The sequence below is a fragment of the Protopterus annectens genome, chromosome 10.part0, assembly GCF_019279795.1.
Source record: "Protopterus annectens isolate FY-2018-M chromosome 10.part0, PAN1.0, whole genome shotgun sequence".
Taxonomy (NCBI): domain Eukaryota; kingdom Metazoa; phylum Chordata; order Ceratodontiformes; family Protopteridae; genus Protopterus; species Protopterus annectens.
The window spans coordinates 563,549,324-563,571,840 of NC_056744.1; positions in this window are offsets into that span (position 1 = coordinate 563,549,324).

Below are 22,517 nucleotides of genomic sequence, written 5' to 3' on the forward strand. Positions count from 1 at the left end.
AGCTTGAGGGCTGAGTGGTGCAATTAGAGAGTCAGCCTGCCCCTCCTGCTTAGCTGCCAGCACAGCCACCTTTGGGGCCGTGAAGGTGCATTGGTGACTGCTGCCAGCACAGCCACATTTGGGGCCGTAAAGGTGCATTGGAGACTGCCCATGGATGGGGACCTCAGTCCCACTGTTTCCATTTGGGGGCTCATGGGCTTCCGATTTCCAAACCCCCCTCCCCATCCAAGGTGTTTACCCCCCACATGTCATATACCCACCCCTGTATGCTGTCCTGTCTGTCTTCCTACCCAACCTACCTCCACAAATATACCTACTATCCTTCCCCAACATTCCACTCTCACCTTAAAGAAAAGGGCAATCCGTTTCCAAAAATAATTTCACCCCATACATAGCTGTCCATTTCATACACGTGCCCACTGGACACATGTAATCTGGTCTAATTGGCTTCACAACACATTATTGTTGTCCTCACCCCTCTCTGAGGTTTCCTCTCTCAGAGGTTTGAGTGTCCAAATATACCTCCAAATTCAGTATACATACACAGCTGTTGCTACAGAAGAAATGAACATCTATGGACCTTCCCTGCACCCATCCTGCACATCTCTAACTACTTTCCCTATTGTCTTTACCTCTTTGTGCCCCCTTTTTCACCACTTTCCTATCACCCCTTTTTTCTTTTTTTTTTTTAAAGAAATTAAAGCAGTGGTAAGTGGGAGTAAGCACTTTTAAGTAGTAGTAAGCGGGATTAAGCCTGCTTGCATGGCACTAAGGAATGCCTACACGGATTAAGCACTTTTAAAGCTAACTGTCTGTAAGCATATTTAACCGGAAATTAGTACTGCTTACCACTGCACAAACTCATGGAAACCCGCTTACAACTGCTTAAAAGTGCCTTAATCACTCGGTATCCAACAGACCTTGTTCCGCCCAGCAAGAAAATAATCAGCCCTTGCAAGTCTCAAACGCAGAACCCTGCACATCATAGCCACAGCAAGTTACCACTAAGCCACCTGAGCTGTAGGCATGAATGATGTTTTCTCAAACATATCATGCAGCATAGCCATTCAACAGTAGGGAAAATGTACACACATATATATATATATATATATATATATATATATATGTATGGGCATCGGATCCACACTCTGAACCTCTCAATGCAAAACATCTGACCAAAGGCACTGTAAATGGGGGTGAAGGGGCCCAAAATAGGATTGCCATTGTCCCTTCTACCACAACTGAAATGTTCTGCCTTGCAACAAAATAAACATCCCTTCCAAGTCTTGAACACAGGACCCTGCACAACAGAGGCACAACAAGTTACCACTAAGCCATATGAGCTGTAAGATGTTGGGATGATTTCTCTAACATATCATGCAGAACAGTCAGTCTACCATAGGGAATGTACAATGTGGAAGCACTAAACTTTATAATGATACATACACACACACACATATATATATATATATATATATATATATATATATATATATATATATATTTAAATACTTATATATATATATATATATATATATATATATATATATATATATATAGAGAGAGAGAGAGAGAGCGAGAGAGAGAGTATATATAGAGGGTGCACAAATATCAAACAGCCATTATTCCTACTGTTGCCACCTTTTCAAATGGCCACTGTCTGACTCTTTCCTACAAATGAGAATTATTGCATGAAACAAATACCTACACACAATGCAAAGGACATGACACCACCCAATTTGCATACATATAAATGTTTATTTGTGTACTATTTCATTTGTTTATGCCCTTTCTTATAGCATTTAGGTGTTTGAAATATATAAGTGATTAATGCAACTCTCAAAGAAAACTTATGATACAGTACTCTGCAAAACATTACATACTTTGCTGTCTAAGCTAAATCCTTCAAGTAATAAAACAGTAAAAAAACACACTTGCCTTGAAGACAAGAATCTGGCAACACTTAATTACGGATATATTTCAACAGCCTCTAATTACACTCTGCAGTCAACCCCCTAGGGGGAAATGTATCAATTGTCACAATGTAAATGTATACATAACAATGCTTAACTTAAAATATCACTATCACACTGACAAACAGAACTGTGTGCAAGACAGTAAGCTCTAGCCCACCACTGTTCCTAAGGTGAAATGTATAAAAATGTACAGCCATATACCTTTATGTTTCTTATTACTGATGTTCCTCACATGTTGTAACAGCCTAGGTTAAAAACATTTAATACCCCTCCCCCTTAAAATGTCTCACAAGGGCATATAACAGTGTTCTCTATACACTGACCTCCAGACTGTTCAGGGTCACACATGTTTTGTCCAGCTGTAGCCCCCGTATATATGGACGCTACCCTACAACGTGTGTTGGAGTCCACAACATTACTGGAATGATAGCAGGAATTTCAGCACTAAATAATGATATACCATTACCTATCAACCTCTTACTGCATGACATCTGGGCAAAGCCTGGAATATAAGTGGAGGTCAGAGGCTGAAACACAGAGCCATATTTTAAATATTGCTGTTATACACTGTGAAAGTTGCTGCTGTTACAGGATTGGTTGCACCATAACCTTACTCGGAATATAAAGTCAGAAACATAAATGGATGTTGCCATGTACTGATAGCAATCAACGGAGAGAATGTCGCTGATACATCAGGGACAAGACCTGTGTGGGGAACAGACAAAACATAATAGCCAATCCTCTGGCCATCATGTGGATAGGCCCACAGTTGAGAGCTATGCAGACAGACGGCATTTCATGCAAAACTAGCATGTACACACAAACCCTGTAAAACTAGCAGTATTCAAGCCATATAACAGCAATACTCACACACTGTCCCTTGGTCTGTAGCCTTATACAAACATGTAGTTGGCCTGTGTCCACAAGTCCTGTTGTAAGAGGTATTCTTACCTGCTGTCTGTAACACTGTGGCTCCCACACATGAAGGATGTCTTCCATACAGGTAAAGTAAAGGGACAACACCCACATGATGAAGTTATTTATAGTAGTGGGTTTCTATGACATTGGCTATTGGAAGAACTACACAGCTTCCTGCATGCAATTAGCAAGTGTGGAACAGCAATTGGTGCAGAGGCCATCACCTAAACATGAGCAGCACCTACAAAAGCCATGCTTCAACTTATTCAAACAATCTCGATTCCAGTAGTGGGGAGAGAGAAATAGAGACACCAAAAAAAACCACAAACAAAACCTCAAAATAAGAAATAAGAAACAAGAATACAACCTGTACACAGAAGGAACCTGAAGATAAACCAGGTATGTGAGACATGTAAGCATATATTTGAATGTAGTACTTGGTCTGTAATAATGGGATAGATGATTATGAAAGATGTATATGTGCCATCAATACTTGCTGTAATGATGTCCTGCTGAACAAATGCTATGGACATAGCAGCTGGCTCTGTCTGCAGTGGTCCATACCTGCCAACTGTCCAGATCTTCACAGAATGTCAATATTTAGCCATCATAGTGTTTGTTCTGTTCCTCCAAATATCTATATTAGTCTGGCAAATAGATGGAGATGGAAATAATTAAGTCATGACAAACATATGAGTTTCAGACCCCACCACCTTCAGAACAGTCATGGTAACGCGAAATGTATCATGCTACAAACTTCATAGGTTTGTAAAAGGCATATCTACGATCTGTCCCTATATATCCTTCACTAATGTTAGGCTTTGTCTACATGTGATGCTCTAAGAGGTGGATAGGTTGGGTCACAGCTGAGGAACATTACACACCCTGGGAAAGGACAGCTCACATATGGCAACCACTAGAGTGTCTGTCAAACAGTCACATCTGTGCCACTGCTAGGCCAGCCCATATCCATATGTTACCAGTAATTATGAGTATTATACATGTTTGTATTGTAAATCTAGGATACCTATATAGGGCATGGGCATAGTAAAGCACTGTTGCAGATGTGTGTGTTAAACTGCATGTGATATATTGAATTAATAACATTCAACTGTACAGTGTTCTGGACAATGTTCACAGTTCTGACAAATATCTGTAGTCACTTGCACATATACTTGTGTTATGGCAGCTATAGTAATACTTTATCAAAATTGACTTTCCTATTTTGTCACGCAGTGATGTGGACCAATGACCAGAGGTCCTGGTATAACAGGTTGAGACGTATAATTGAGCTGCAAGACTGTAAATACAGTGTGCCATACTGATATAGAACACAAATGTATACCAGGTATCCCCGAGCATGTGTATGTATGCGTATATTCAACTGAAAGCACAGAAGTAATAACATGGGTCACAAGCAGTCCGGAAAATAGGATGTGCATGTTGCACATGTGTGTAATATCACTGTCACTGCATACAAAATAAAATGTGTACTGCTAGTGATTGTTGCATTGCCATGACACTGATATGAGTACTACATTAGACATGCTTATCATGTAGTAATCAGAGAAGTGTACAACTGTCTTATGACCCATTGTCCATGCCTACCACTAACAGCTATATCTACACCCATGTACACTGGATATCAAAGTGTACATACCCATGTTGGAATGCCAGGTCTGTGTGCTGTATGCCAATGAGGCCACAGAAAGTCATGTCAAAACTTTTCTCACCTCAAATGTGACCCATAACCTGTACAATTCTTTTGAAAAAGAAACAAAGCTATTTCATGGAAGGTGAGCAACCATTGCCAAGTGAAGATGTGCTATGATGTTAGAGTACAAACCAAGACAAATGGATGCTGTAATCATCTCAGCAGGTGTTTACACAACATATTAGTGTAAGGGTGTGCACACACATTCAACTGGCTTACTCTACTGAGTATTAATTCCCATATGTTTCCAAAGGACAGGTTGTTATGTTTCCTACTGAACTGAGCAGGCTATAGGACACATCACAGGTGGGGATTGTGTTGACATGTGCTTTTGTGGGGTCATGTTCCAATTGCACAAGTACCATGCATTGTAACAGTGCCTTTACACTGCACAATTATCTTTATTCTGTTCTCATGTCATCCCTACAGTACTGCTAATGCTATTTCTTTATTCTCAACACTCCCACCTTCTAAAAAATTATCTTTCATCAGAGTCCTTTCTAAACTTCTTTTTCTTTCATATATACACTTATGCACTCTTAACACAAAAATTCTACCAATCTTCCCTTCACTCCTTGCAACTTAATATCTAACAACTTAAAATCCTTCTTTGCATGTTCAATAGCTTTATTTTCTTCAATAATGTCATGCATAACTTCTCTATAATTAATTTAATAATTCCCCTCCCCCTTGACAGAATTTGACATGTCTTTAACATTCCAAATGGCTAACCTAAATGCTTCCCCCTCAAGTTTGTATATCCCATCGCAGTGATGCTAATACCTTTACACTCTTGGGTGGAGATATAAGCTCTACCTAAAAAAAAACCACCACAGGAAAAATGCTCAGCCCTGTGAGCTAACATTAATGATGACTACCTGGTAGCCCTCACCTAGTCCTGCCTTATTATTTCATCATCTAATTCACAGCTGTTATTCACTCTCCACTATTTTCCAAAAGCCATGATTTAGTCATTCTTTACAGCATAGACTAGTATTGTCACTCATTGCTAATGCCTATAACATATTTATGTTTTCCTCACCATTCCAGTACACATTCTCCTTAATATTCTAATCCTTCACCACCTTTCCCCACCCTCATTTTTTTTCTTTCTCTTTTTTACGTAGGGGATTGGCATAATGGTAAACACCTCATAGTCATGATGCTGTCCTACTAAATGGAGAACAACCCCCTAACATCTGTCCTCTATCTACTTAGTCAGAAATTACTTCTTTTCTAAATATCAACAATCTACCTTCATCAGTGCTGCAAAAGAAAAAGGTTAGTTAACACATTATCTGTTTCTCATTATCTTACTAAACTATGCATAAAATAAAAATATCCATATTTCATCCATTTTTCTTCATTGGTTTCTTAAGTACAACTAAACTACTGTGTTCGGGTGTTGAATACTCAAAACTATGACCATTCAACATCAATATCCATATCTATGTGTAAATATAATTTCAGCTTCAACTGCCCCTTGTTAACTTATTTATATTTCTTTACCGGGGTAGTGCACTGATCATTACTGACCAATTTCAGGCTCAGCCCGGGTGAAATACAAAATATTTCTCAAACCAAAAATACAGAAATGCAATTGACAACAGAGTAGTTCAGCTAAATTACACAGAAAATAACTGAACAAATATATTCTAGTAAGCAAGCACAGTGCAATATACAATCAAGCAGAGTGTAATATACAATATATACCTTAGTTTCTGAAGTGGGTCAGTCTTCAGTGAATCTTGAGAGGAGAGGAAACTTGGAAAGGAGATAGGTTAGATGATATGTCCTGTGTTGAAGCAGTAGCATTTGGCGTGGATAAAGAAGCGCTTTTTGAGTTTCATTCTAAATTTGAATTGTTGATTTCCTTAATGCTGATGGGGAGAACTGCGAAAGAGTAGGTGGCTGAGAGGACAAAGCATGTGCAGTGCCATGGAGTTTGGTTCTAGGGGTGACGAGAGTTGGTGTGGCTTGTGAGTAGTGTCTTGGGTTGTGTCAGGAGTTTTTTTCTTGAAGTCTAGCTGCAAGGGGAGTAAATGTATGGAGTAGTTTCTAGAGTCAGGATCATAAGAGTAGGTTAGATCTTTGATTTATGGGTAGCCATTTGGATTTTAGGGTGAGACAGTCATGCTTGCAGACAGGAGAGATTAAAATGAATCAGCAGATATGTTTAGAGATGGTCTGGAGTGTGACAATATTTATTTCTTGGAGGCAGAAGCAAAAAATTGGGAGCCCATATTCAAGTTGAGAAAGAAGAACTCCTTAGCCAATGGCTGCTCTGTTTGGTTGGGAAAGAAAGGAGTAGATCTTTTCAGCCCAGAAGAGGAGGGAGTTTATTTTGGCTCTCGCTTTGTCTATGTGGAAATTCAAGCTTAGTGAATGATCAAGCCACAGTGCTAGGTATTTGAAGGTGGAGCCTATCTCTTTGGAATGGTTGTGTAGGTCAAAGATGAAGAGTCAGGTGCTTGGTAAATGTGCTGTGAAGTTCGAAAAACTTAATTTCCCTTCTTCCTCCATCAAAAAAATAAACACATATCCTTTTCTAGTTATTTACAAGAAAATTAAACTATCCCTTTTCTTCACCTTTATCATAACTAATAAAACAACCTAATCTTATAATAATAAAAGGTTTTAATTACAATACAGTTCTGAATCCACCATTGGGTACCAACATGTAAACTGTTTCTTTAGTATAAATACAAATTCAACTGCAACCATAACATAAAAATGAAAAACATTTTTGCAGTTTTTACATGAATTTATGACTGTTTTTACATTAATTCATGTTTTTTTTTGTTTAAAAGAAATGTCATTATATTATCCATTCACTTGTTCTTTCAATATTTAGTCCCTATCTTCTATTCTTAACTGTCATACTTCTTCCTCTTTGATTCTTATTCCGCATTAATTACCCTTAAGAGATTTAGGAATTATATTTAGAATCATGGTTTGCCAAGAAAATGTTTTTTTCATATCCCATTTTTTCCACCTGAGTTCTGAGAGAACACCAAAGTTTGTAAATATTCTTACAGCTCCAAAAGATGTGAAGTATATCTACATGTGGGAGGGAACAGAACAGACAGGTTAGGTTTTTATTGTATCCGAATGTCAGTAACACTGCTGGGGTATAGTAGGAATTGTTGTTTATCATAATTTGAGTGTAAATTAGGTTTTTGAATGGGGTTAGATTCTGGGTATTATTGATTGCTTCACACTTAGACTCCATAGAGATTTCTCCTTGTATACCGTCCCAATATTTGGAAAATAGAAGCGAATGATTATACTTAATGCTTGACACAAGTTTATAGGTATACAAAATCGTTTTGTTCCGTAGGGAAAGTGATTTAATGATAGAGTGTGATACTGTAATGTTTTGCTCCTTCACTCTATAGCAAGAGAATTTTTGTTTTATAAGTGAGCTAATTTGTCTTAAGATAGGATCATATTTGTTAGGAGCACCAAATAAGGCTTTGACCTCGGCAACATTTTTAGAGATATAAAAGTGCTAAACTATGGCTTTCTTAATAATAGGGAAGTTTGTTAGATCGATCATTTTATTACTGATTTTTAAGTTAGGGTTTAGGTGAATAGGTTGGAGAATGGGAACAGTATTGTGTAAATTTAAGGAGGTCATCAGAGTTTGAAAGATGCAAATTTTGTTCTTTAGTGTAGGCAAGATCTTGAACTTGTAGTCACCATCAGGTGCTAGAAAAGGGACAGCATATAGATTGAATTTTAATGAATATTTATAGTTGCACCAGATTTTGATCCAGGTTGGGTACCAAGATTCAGCAGAGGGATCATAGCAGGCTATTTGAATTAGACGGCTAGCATTAATGATATGGTAATATAAATTAAAATCCGTGAGACTTAAACTGCCTTTGGTATTTGGGGTAATTAGTTTCCTGTATGATATTCTGGTTGATTTATGGAACCATAAAAACTTTGAGATTGTGGATTCCATTTTTCTGAAAAAAATTTTCAGAACATTTAAGAAGATGGAGTTAAGATGAAAAAGGATTCTAGGTAAAATATTCATTTTAATGATAGCGGATTTTGATAGCAAAGAAAGATTGATGTTTTTCCATCTAGTTAGATCATTATTTATCTGATCCCAGACTCTATATAGGTTTGCTTTTATTAGTTCTTGGTGAGGGTGTGTGAAATGCATTCCTAGGTATTTGAGTGTATATTTGAGAGGAATGTCAGACAGGGGGAAGTAATATTCTAAATGGTTTGCAGGGTTTAATGGAAAAATAGATGATTTTTCAGGGTTTAATTTATAATTAGCAGCCTCAGCAAAATATTAATAGAATTTCGAATTTTATGAAGATCGGTGTTCGGAAGCTCAAAATAGATGTTTAGGTCATCTGCAAATGCATAATCATTTAAATAAATGTTAAAGACTTTTGGGATATGGTGATAAGTCTTTTGGTTAATCCAGAGAAGGAAAGGTTCGAGATATAAATTGAAAAGATAAGGTGAGAGTGGGCAGCCCTGCCTTGTGCCATTGGTAATTTTAATAGGGAGTGATAAAGTTTTATTTATATACAGGGAAGTACAGGCATTGTTATAAAGCATCTTAATAGTGTTGATAAGATCGGGAAAGTTAAAGAATTTCATGGTTAGGTAAAGGAAGTTTAGATCAACGTTATCAAAGGCTTTGGTAGCATCTAGCATGAGTGCATAATGTGGGTGGTTATCATTTTTTAGAAACAGCATTAATGTGTTTAAGGTAAGAGTATTGTCACACAGCTGCCTTTGTTTCATAAATCCCAACTGTTCAGAAGAAATTATTGTAGCTATAACTTTCTGAATTCTATTAGCGAAAATGGTAGATAAGATTTTGATGTCAACGTTAATAAGGGCAATGGGCCTATAGCAGAGAGGGTTGGACTTGTCAGAGTTCGGTTTTGGAATGAATATTGTTTTCGAATTGTTCATATACTCATCAGTAATCCCTTTAGAGATGATATAATTATACATGGCAAGGAGAGTTTTAGAAAGGTGACGACTAAAAGTTTTATAAAATTCTCCTGTAAAATCATCAGGACCTGGCGCCTTATTTGGTTTATGTTTTTTAATACCTAGCATTATTTCATTCAGTGTTATGGGGCTGTTTAGAAGGGTGCTGTGTGGAGGATAATTTTGGAACAGATAGCTCATTTAGGAATTTTTTGTGCATTTCATTTGGGGTCTGGTTTTTGGGATTATAGATTTCAGTGAAGATATTTACAAAATAATTAACAATATCTTCATTACTGTATAAGATTTTCCCTTTGTATTTTATTTCATTAATATAGTTTGGTCCCTCTTTGATGTTTATGAGTCTAGCTAGTGTTCTGGAGGGGGTTTGGGCCCATTACGAATATCTGTGGGGAGTTTGAGTTCTACCAAGGATTGATTTTGTAAGTGAAAAGATTATGTTTTTTTGTATTTCATGTAGTTTCTTTTCCAGTTCAGGAGAAAAATCCTTCTGTAATTGTGCATCAGTCATTTTTTGCTCATTGTTGAGGTTATTGATGTACAATTTCTCTTTTTTTTATAATAAGATGATTTTTGTATGAATATTCCTCTGATGACCGCTTTGGTCGTAGCCCATTGGATATCTAAGGAGATGGTGGATAAAGAAGATTATGCATCAAATTGTTTCAGATAATCATTAATTTCCTGCAGAACATCTTCTTTTTTAAGAATGTTACTGTTTAGTGACCAAGTGGGACTACTACCATAGCGTTTCAGGTGGTAAGTGGGAACCTTTTTCTTTTTTTTTTCACTCTGGAACGTAGTTGATGTTAGAGCAAAAGTAGTGGAGACTGTTATGATTATGACTTGCAATTTTAAAACTGGTGAAATATGCAGGAATAAATTCTCACCAAGTCTATGGGTTAAAAGAGTGCTATAAAAGGGCAGATAACCTGTACCCAGGCATTGGAATGGAGCAGGACTGTACTGACAGCAGACTGATTTTTTTGTGGGTAATTAAATGCTTTTGCGAAGGTATGTTTGGGTATTTACCCTTACTTCCTTTCTTACTGTGAGAGACAAAGTATCCTTGAATGTGTAGTCCTCTTGGAAAAGAATGATGATGTGTGGAATAGCAACAAGTATCAGAACTGGTTTGACCTAATATGTAGGGGAAATAAAGTGGACTTGAACTTATTATGGTAAAACTAAACACTGCTTTAAGATAACAAAACCAGCAATGTTGTCTTAATTAACCCCTCTTATGGAGACGACTGAAGAGCAGCCATAGACATTCAATATAACTGTGACACATCACATGAAGGAGATAAAGGAAGGAAGGACATTCAAATAATGAGTTCTGTTTGTAAATAGTTAGTTTACTTTTTATGTATAGCTTAGATACTGTGCAGTCTAACAATGTTTAAAACAACTGGATTATCTCAAGAAGAAAAATGATCTGGCTTTGAAATTAAAGTGAAGGGCCATTTAAGACAAAGCTGCAATCAAATATATTTTACTTTAAGAGCAGGATGATGTCTGTATGAGTGAAGAGGAGAAAAAAGGTTTAGCGCTCTTGCTATAGTAAATAAAAATTTACTCAGCAGTGAATATGAAGTTAATGTAGTACGACAAAATAATTTGTAAATTGTAAGACAAGACACATTCTGTTTTGTTTAATACTAAATATTACCAGAAAATAATGGCACATGGGCTATGCTAATGTATGACATAAGGGCATCTGGAGATTATTAAAATGAACTGGCTAACGTCTGTGGATTTGTAATAAATGGCAATGTCTTTCAGGGAAGAAAAAGGATCTATGTGACTTTGGGAATGACTTGGATTATGAGAAGCAAGATACATGGAGAGCGATGATGATGTGAGTATGAGGAATTTCCTACTGAATGCGAATTGGTTGAGAAACTTTGTGAAAAGTGAGAAGGTGTTAGGATATATTAAAAAACAATCCCTAAAGGTCCTACTCGAGTCACATGACATCATGAAAATTCAGTTTAGAAACCAAGTGTTTTATTTAGACTCATTTGGACAGCTAGGAAGAGGATAGTGGGGAAGCTGGTAGGTCAAGTGAAATTTCAGATATGGGAAGATTTAGAGGATGAATTGGGAAGATCTGTGACAACAAAATGAAGAGTCTAATGAAGGCTGTTTATGGTGCTGAATGTATATAAACACCCATTATCTAATTTTAGTCAAATTCATGCAAATTATATTATAGCTGTTAGGTTCTCAGGAGTGATCTGTCTTAATTGTGACATCTTCATTAATATCGCATGGCCATGGCAAACTGGAAACATATTTCAAGCAGCACAAGAAAGCAATAAATAAAAATAACAATGCTATTAATCTTTCTAGCATATGTTTGTCAGATGTTGAAATGGAAGTACTTCAAATGAGATGAAAAATTGTACTTACTGATCTGCCTAATCTTTGCATACCAAAGTTGGAATTAAATTGCACCATGACTGCATCTTATGTACTTTTTAATGGTGAGGATTGATAATATCCCATTAAGAATTGTTATAGTTTTTTTAAAGGCTTAAATATTTTGTAGGACCATATGTGATGAATAGCTTTTGTCTTGTCATTAGGTGTATGACTTGTTTGTGTATTTTAAATTCTAATTGTATTCATTAGAGCAATAAATTTGTTCTTCCATTCAAAAATATTTTCATGCATGATTAATTCTGAAGATGAATATATGAACATTATTTTATACAGAAATTGACTTTGCAATATAATTTAAAAAAAGACAGTTAGCATTTATTTAACATTTGAAGACGTGTTGGAAATTGGTAACGTAACCATCTGATAATGGTAAAATACTGTTTTAATAAATAGTAAATATTATTTGAATATGTTTAGAGAATGTATTATAATACATATAAGGTGGTAGATAAAAGGCTTATATTGAGACCAAAAAGATCTTAATGTTTTATGGGTAAGAGGTGTGAGGTTAGGTTTCCTTTTTGAAAAGCATACTTTTGTGAAAGGATTTGGAATGCCTTCAAGCACTATCTTTTTATTGTCTTGCAAATGATTTTCAAGGATTTTGATAATGGTAGATCCATTATGGCTGCTTGGCAGAATTACCTTAAAAGATTCTGAATCTTAGAACTCCAGTCATTTTTTTCTGAAAGATCTTTACTATCAGGTAGCATAGAATCTAGCATGGTAGTGAACCCTTGAAAATAGTTACCACATTTATGAATAGTTTGTAAGTGTGTGTGTGTGTGTGTGTGTGTGTGTGTGTGTGTGTGTGTGTGTGTAGAATAATACTTTTGTTTTTGGTCAGGAGTGGTTTTGGGTCCCTCCTTTGCATATTCTTATGCATATCTGCTTAAGCTGTTAAACTAAATAATTGTGACTAAAGTCTGACAGTTGCAGTTCATTTTACTCTGGTGTATTTGTCTTGCAAAATATAAATTAATAGACAAATAATCAATTTAATCAGGCAATTTATCTGCTTCCATTATGAGTTTTGTTTTTTTTTCTTTCAACATTTGCCCCCGGATTCAGCAAGCAGCCACAGGAATAATTTATGCCTGCATGACAGGGGACAGTTTCTGTTCAGCACTGCAGCGTGCCATGCATATGTATGAAGGCGCATTGTCATGCTGTAAAATGGACATGGTTTCATGTACGGGGGTGTCTGAGAGCAGAGCTCTCACAATACACATGCCCCCTGCACTCCAGAAGTGCCATTTGGCAATTTAAAATCAGCGAGAACGCTTGTAACACCCACAACCCATCAGGGTAAGAAGTCTGGACAAAGCCATAACAGAGAATTGTCCCTACCAAGCCAAACATTGATAGAATAACAGATTTAGCATAAGCACATAGCCAACACATCCCAACCCGTCAGAGTAAGGAATGCGGACAAAGCCATAAGGGACAATCATCCCAAAAAGCAGAAATTTGATAGAACAGGTTCAGCATTAGCATGGATATTCTGAAAGGTACTAATAAAAAAACACAACAAATACATTTTTTTTTATATATGCAATAAAGTTTACATAGCTGCACTGGTGTGCCCATTGCTTAGCTATGCTTAGCCCAGCTGAAACGGCATAAGTTAAAAAGCAATATACATTCAACATAAGCATAAGTGCAGTAGTGTAGTGGTTAGAGTGTATGCCTTACATGTAATCATTCACAGTTTGAACCTCACCAAAGACATTTCCATTTTGTATGTGTAAACATTAAAATTTAAATTTTTGCATATTTATGTAAGTAACTGATTTTTCTCAACCAGAGTAGTGTATTAGGCCCAGATGTGAGGTGTCACTGTAATAAAGTAGCGAAACCCCCATATAAACACAAATGCCCCATACAGTATAGTCACACAAGAATAAATTAATCACAGCACATTGGGGGATGTCAGGGGAAGGTAAATAAATCTATATTATGTAATGCATGATGAATCAATCCCATAAAGGTGGTAGACCAATATAATAAAACATAAGCAATGCTAGGCATTGCACAGCTATGTTGACCGGGTGTAAGCATTGTGTACATATGAATACTAAGCAATGGATAGCCCAGCTAAGTGGATTTGCCCATTGGTAAGCAATGCTGAACCTGCCCCTTTAAGCACTGCCAACTTTAGCTAAGCAGGTTTGCCCGCAGCTTAGCTTAACTCAGCATTTTCTAAACCATCCAATCATGGCAAAGGGTGAGAAATCAGCCATATTTAAACCCCGCAGGCAGGAATACAGCTCATAACTAGTTGTAGCTCTCCACTGTAGGCAGTATGGCAGGTGTTGGAGAGGGCATGAGCTTCTGGGTGCAGCACTGGGGCATACAGGAGTCCAAGGTCATAGTAGGACACCTGGTAAAAAAAAACATATGAGACTGCTGCAGGACCACTACCAGGGCTCCCAATGTAAAGCAGAAGCCAGGGAAAGTCTCACCCATGATCTCACCAGTGCCACTGGTATCCCTCAGACTGGTGAGCAGGTCCAACATCACTATGCCGACCTGAATTGGAGGAAGAGGGGGCCCTTGGATCAGTGGGTCCAAGAAGCAAGAGACAGGGGAGATGTCCCAGCAGTGTGCAAGTATTCATAGCAATAACTGTTTACCAAAGTCCAGCCTGTGTATGTGATGGATAGGTATGCATAAATGTTTCTCTAGTTTCATTACAGCTGCAGCTAAGTGGGCTGTGATCCAGAAGCCCATGCCAGCAGGTTGCAAAGGTTGCGTTGCGAGTCTGGTGAGTATCAATCCTGCATGTAGTAGTCATACCAAATAAATATAAAGGTGTAAAATGTCACCTGGCACTATAACAATGTCTATGGTTTGTACTGAATAAACAAGACAATATGACAGTAATAGTCCCATATAGACATATTTAAATAAAAGTGTAACTGCCTGGTAATAAAGTTCTAAATCCTGGACTGGTTGTGTTTACTCTGGTATTGTATGGCCTCACATGTTGCATTCACCAAGATCTGGTATGGGAATAGTACTGTTGTGTCAACTGTTTCTCACATTGTGCTACAAAAAAATATGTCTAGGAATGTCTGTATAAGAATGGTGTAATTACAACTTCAGATTGTAAAACCAGGAGAGACTTAGGCAGAAAACACTGAAGAAAGAGACAGTACTTTCTCAATAGCTGACTTTGATGAAACACAAATTGTCATATTTTTAGCACACGCAGCCATGTTACGCTGTATGCATATACACAGGAATGTGGGAATATGTGTGGAAACAGTCAGGTAGTGTTAGACATTCCCTCCACAAGTCTACCAGGTAAGAGAAATAGAATGTAGCTATAAGACAATTGAAGTATACACTGTGTACAAACATACCACTGCCCAAACCAAGGCCATAGGGTATTGTAATAATACCTGTAGAGTAATGATTAGAGCAATGATCATTAAAGTTGTGAATACTGTAAGGATATCCAAGTTATTGACACCCCCCACCATATATGCAAGAATAATCTAAACACAATCAATAGGTATGTTTTACACCAAACCTACTGTTGAGACATATGCCCTATTGATCAAGAAATATTGAAATGTGTTTCTATCAATTTTCTATGTTGAAATACTATCATTAGTAGCCTGTTGCTATCAATATAACCTGCATGCCATTGTAATGGCCACTGTGGTTCCATATATGCATGTGTTCTGTTTGCTATGCAACTGTTCCAAATCTGTTGTTTTGGGTTAATGGGAATATCTATGCATGCTGTTATAACTAATCCTGGATTGTGTTGACTATTACTAACTCACATATGTTCTAAAACTGTAACAACATAGCACATTTGGGAAGGCCAGTCCCAGCAGATCCACCTCTCCCACCTCATCTGGCAATGGCACCAGGCCCCAGCACCTCAGGACCTCCTCATCTGCTGGTTCTGCACCACCTTCGGGTGGAACCGCCTCAGGGGATGGGGCTCGTCCCCCCGGGAGTGGGCACCCAAAGCCAGCTCTGGTGTTTGGTGCATAGTGAGCTCCAAAAGGAGTTTAGAGATCTGTTATGCCAGCTTGAGGGCTGAGTGGTGCAATTAGAGAGTCAGCCTGCCCCTCCTGCTTAGCTGCCAGCACAGCCACCTTTGGGGCCGTGAAGGTGCATTGGTGACTGCTGCCAGCACAGCCACCTTTGGGGCCGTAAAGGTGCATTGGTGACTGCCCATGGATGGGGACCTCAGTCCCACTGTTTCCATTTGGGGGCTCATGGGCTTCCGATTTCCAAACCCCCCTCCCCATCCAAGGTGTTTACCCCCCACATGTCATATACCCACCCCTGTATGCTGTCCTGTCTGTCTTCCTACCCAACCTACCTCCACAAATATACCTTCTATCCTTCCCCAACATTCCACTCTCACCTTAAAAAAAAGGGCAATCCGTTTCCAAAAATAATTTCACCCCATACATAGCTGTCCATTTCATACATGTGCCCACTGGACACATGTAATCTGGTCTAATTGGCTTCACAACACATTATTGTTGTCCTCACCCCTCTCTGAGGTTTCCTCTCTCAGAGGTTTGAGTGTCCAAATATACCTCCAAATTCAGTATACATACACAGCTGTTGCTACAGAAGAAATGAACATCTATGGACCTTCCCTGCACCCATCCTGCACATCTCTAACTACTTTCCCTATTGTCTTTACCTCTTTGTGCCCCCCTTTTCACCACTTTCCTATCACCCCTTTTTTCTTTTTTTTTTAAAGAAATTAAAGCAGTGGTAAGTGGGAGTAAGCACTTTTAAGCAGTAGTAAGCGGGATTAAGCCTGCTTGCATGGCACTAAGGAATGCCTACACGGATTAAGCACTTTTAAAGCTAACTGTCTGTAAGCATATTTAACCGGAAATTAGTACTGCTTACCACTGCACAAACTCATGGAAACCCGCTTACAACTGCTTAAAAGTGCCTTAATCACTCGGTATCCAACAGACCTTGTTCCGCCCAGCAAGAAAATAATCAGCCCTTGCAAGTCTCAAACGCAGAACCCTGCACATCATAGCCACAGCAAGTTACCACTAAGCCACCTGAGCTGTAGGCATGAATGATGTTTTCTCAAACATATCATGCAGCATAGCCATTCAACAGTAGGGAAAATGTACACACATATATATATATATATATATATATATATATATATATATATATATATATGTATGGGCATCGGATCCACACTCTGAACCTCCCAATGCAAAACATCTGACCAAAGGCACTGTAAATGGGGGTGAAGGGGCCCAAAATAGGATTGCCATTGTCCCTTCTACCACAACTGAAATGTTCTGCCTTGCAACAAAATAAACATCCCTTCCAAGTCTTGAACACAGGACCCTGCACAACAGAGGCACAACAAGTTACCACTAAGCCATATGAGCTGTAAGATGTTGGGATGATTTCTCTAACATATCATGCAGAACAGTCAGTCTACCATAGGGAATGTACAATGTGGAAGCACTAAACTTTATAATGATACATACACACACACACATATATATATATATATATATATATATATATATATATATATATATATATATATATTTAAATATATATATATATATATATATATATATATATAGAGAGAGAGAGAGAGAGAGTATATATAGAGGGTGCACAAATATCAAACAGCCATTATTCCTACTGTTGCCACCTTTTCAAATGGCCACTGTCTGATTCTTTCCTACAAATGAGAATTATTGCATGAAACAAATACCTACACACAATGCAAAGGACATGACACCACCCAATTTGCATACATATAAATGTTTATTTGTGTACTATTTCATTTGTTTATGCCCTTTCTTATAGCATTTAGGTGTTTGAAATATATAAGTGATTAATGCAACTCTCAAAGAAAACTTATGATACAGTACTCTGCAAAACATTACATACTTTGCTGTCTAAGCTAAATCCTTCAAGTAATAAAACAGTAAAAAAACACACTTGCCTTGAAGACAAGAATCTGGCAACACTTAATTACGGATATATTTCAACAGCCTCTAATTACACTCTGCAGTCAACCCCCTAGGGGGAAATGTATCAATTGTCACAATGTAAATGTATACATAACAATGCTTAACTTAAAATATCACTATCACACTGACAAACAGAACTGTGTGCAAGACAGTAAGCTCTAGCCCACCACTGTTCCTAAGGTGAAATGTATAAAAATGTACAGCCATATACCTTTATGTTTCTTATTACTGATGTTCCTCACATGTTGTAACAGCCTAGGTTAAAAACATTTAATACCCCTCCCCCTTAAAATGTCTCAAGGGCATATAACAGTGTTCTCTATACACTGACCTCCAGACTGTTCAGGGTCACACATGTTTTGTCCAGCTGTAGCCCCCGTATATATGGACGCTACCCTACAACGTGTGTTGGAGTCCACAACATTACTGGAATGATAGCAGGAATTTCAGCACTAAATAATGATATACCATTACCTATCAACCTCTTACTGCATGACATCTGGGCAAAGCCTGGAATATAAGTGGAGGTCAGAGGCTGAAACACAGAGCCATATTTTAAATATTGCTGTTATACACTGTGAAAGTTGCTGCTGTTACAGGATTGGTTGCACCATAACCTTACTCGAATATAAAGTCAGAAACATAAATGGATGTTGCCATGTACTGATAGCAATCAACGGAGAGAATGTCGCTGATACATCAGGGACAAGACCTGTGTGGGGAACAGACAAAACATAATAGCCAATCCTCTGGCCATCATGTGGATAGGCCCACAGTTGAGAGCTATGCAGACAGGCGGCATTTCATGCAAAACTAGCATGTACACACAAACCCTGTAAAACTAGCAGTATTCAAGCCATATAACAGCAATACTCACACACTGTCCCTTGGTCTGTAGCCTTATACAAACATGTAGTTGGCCTGTGTCCACAAGTCCTGTTGTAAGAGGTATTCTTACCTGCTGTCTGTAACACTGTGGCTCCCACACATGAAGGATGTCTTCCATACAGGTAAAGTAAAGGGACAACACCCACATGATGAAGTTATTTATAGTAGTGGGTTTCTATGACATTGGCTATTGGAAGAACTACACAGCTTCCTGCATGCAATTAGCAAGTGTGGAACAGCAATTGGTGCAGAGGCCATCACCTAAACATGAGCAGCACCTACAAAAGCCATGTTTTAGCCTATTCAAACAAGCTTGATCCCAGTAGTGGGGAGAGAGAGAGAGAGACACCAAAAAAAAAAAAACACAAACAAAACCTCAAAATAAGAAATAAGAAACAAGAATACACCCTCTACACAGAAGGAACCTGAAGATAAACCAGGTATGTGAAACATGTAAGCATATATTTGAATGTAGTACTTGGTCTGTAATAATGGGATAGATGATTATGAAAGATGTATATGTGCCATCAATACTTGCTGTAATGATGTCCTGCTGAACAAATGCTATGGACATAGCAGCTGGCTCTGTCTGCAGTGGTCCATACCTGCCAACTGTCCAGATCTTCACAGAATGTCAATATTTAGCCATCATAGTGTTTGTTCTGTTCCTCCAAATATCTATATTAGTCTGGCAAATAGATGGAGATGGAAATAATTAAGTCATGACAAACATATGAGTTTCAGACCCCACCACCTTCAGAACAGTCATGGTAACGCGAAATGTATCATGCTACAAACTTCATAGGTTTGTAAAGGCATATCTACGATCTGTCCCTATATATCCTTCACTAATGTTAGGCTTTGTCTACATGTGATGCTCTAAGAGGTGGATAGGTTGGGTCACAGCTGAGGAACATTACACACCCTGGGAAAGGACAGCTCACATATGGCAACCACTAGAGTGTCTGTCAAACAGTCACATCTGTGCCACTGCTAGGCCAGCCCATATCCATATGTTACCAGTAATTATGAGTATTATACATGTTTGTATTGTAAATCTAGGATACCTATATAGGGCATGGGCATAGTAAAGCACTGTTGCAGATGTGTGTGTTAAACTGCATGTGATATATTGAATTAATAACATTCAACTGTACAGTGTTCTGGACAATGTTCACAGTTCTGACAAATATCTGTAGTCACTTGCACATATACTTGTGTTATGGCAGCTATAGTAATACTTTATCAAAATTGACTTTCCTATTTTGTCACGCAGTGATGTGGACCAATGACCAGAGGTCCTGGTATAACAGGTCGAGACTATAATTGAGCTGCAAGACTGTAAATACAGTGTGCCATACTGATATAGAACACAAATGTATACCAGGTATCCCGAGCATGTGTATGTATGCGTATATTCAACTGAAAGCACAGAAGTAATAACATGGGTCACAAGCAGTCCGGAAAATAGGATGTGCATGTTGCACATGTGTGTAATATCACTGTCACTGCATACAAAATAAAATGTGTACTGCTAGTGATTGTTGCATTGCCATGACACTGATATGAGTACTACATTAGACATGCTTATCATGTAGTAATCAGAGAAGTGTACAACTGTCTTATGACCCATTGTCCATGCCTACCACTAACAGCTATATCTACACCCATGTACACTGGATATCAAAGTGTACATACCCATGTTGGAATGCCAGGTCTGTGTGCTGTATGCCAATGAGGCCACAGAAAGTCATGTCAAAACTTTCTCACCTCAAATGTGACCCATAACCTGTACAATTCTTTTGAAAAAGAAACAAAGCTATTTCATGGAAGGTGAGCAACCATTGCCAAGTGAAGATGTGCTATGATGTTAGAGTACAAACCAAGACAAATGGATGCTGTAATCATCTCAGCAGGTGTTTACACAACATATTAGTGTAAGGGTGTGCACACACATTCAACTGGCTTACTCTACTGAGTATTAATTCCCATAGGTTTCCAAAGGACAGGTTGTTATGTTTCCTACTGAACTGAGCAGGCTATAGGACACATCACAGGTGGGGATTGTGTTGACATGTGCTTTTGTGGGGTCATGTTCCAATTGCACAAGTACCATGCATTGTAACAGGGGTGTGTACACTTCATATCCACTGTAGCTATATGGAATCAGCAGTACCTTACCTGTACAACCATCCTCCACCAACGATAGAGTAATCCCCCTGATGGACAGCACCAAGACACACAGCACATAATAGGTTCCTATAGTTGTTGTACAGGGACACATAGGTGCAGACCACAACTTGGAAGCAAGTGCACCTCTAGCTGAGCAAGCATGTAGGTTCACAGTTGACTTCCTGTAAGGCTGTCTATGACTAGAAATCAGACATATCCAAACCACCAAGGTCAATTGCAACCATATCTCCTTATATGTACACAGTCTCAGAGCCAGTAACACAAGTCAGCCTGTACTGGTGGTAAAGCACACCTCATGCACACATGCCATGGATACAGGCAACATGCATCAGACAGAATAGGCAGAAACAGTAGCACCCTATCCACAACATTAGTACAAGGAGATATGCACATCAACCACACTCCTGCCTGCATCAGTGGTGAGCATGGACATAATGCCGACTGATGGCAACAACAGCAAGTCTCCATGGGACATTAGAACACCACAGTTTACCTCCTACATGAACACAGGCATGTGCTCACAGTACCATCACATACTACATTCAAACACAGACATGCCACCATCCACACACCATCCACGTGGAAGATGGCCACTGTCATCCCTCTAAACAGAAATGAATGGTGAATAGTGGATTATGCCATTAAGTGTCCAACATTGGGGGAACTGGACAGGTCAGGGCCAGGAGTGTAATTCAATATGTCAACGCCATGCTAGCTTACAGTGTTATGATATAGCCTGGAATATTTGCAAGGAATATTCACTGTTGATGTGCATGTGGACAACCATATGAGGTCCTGTGACCTTTTTTCCTGTTTATGTCTTCCAGATACAATGCCCCGGGAACGTCTGCCCACATCCACAAACATGGAAAATGATGCAATCATTCAATACCTCATCATGCATTATGCCATACTATTCAGCCGCAGGGCCCAGGATCTGCCGGAGAGGACAGCTCTGTGGAACAAGCTCATCCACAGGGTAAACAATGTTGGCCTGCACAACCAAAATTATGATCAGGTGTGGCATCGCTGCACAGATCTGATCCACCATGCTTGTCAGCTTGCTGCTGCAGTTAGGAGGACCCAGCTAGACACAGGTGGGGCTCATGCCATCCAGCCCCCACTGACACATGCTGAGGTGCTCCTTGCCAGCCATGGGGTATTCACCCACCAGACAAGGCAGCAGGCTGAAGACAGCATTGTGGAAGTGGGTACCACCCACACAATGGACAAGGAGCATGCAGGTAAGTAACCAGGTACATTACTAGACCACTGTTGCTTATCCATTTTCATCTGTAAAGTATTTACATGCATATGTCAGATAAGATAGTCTGTTGCTGCAGTGTAGTAATGAACAGATGTGCATAATCTCTAGTATTGTGG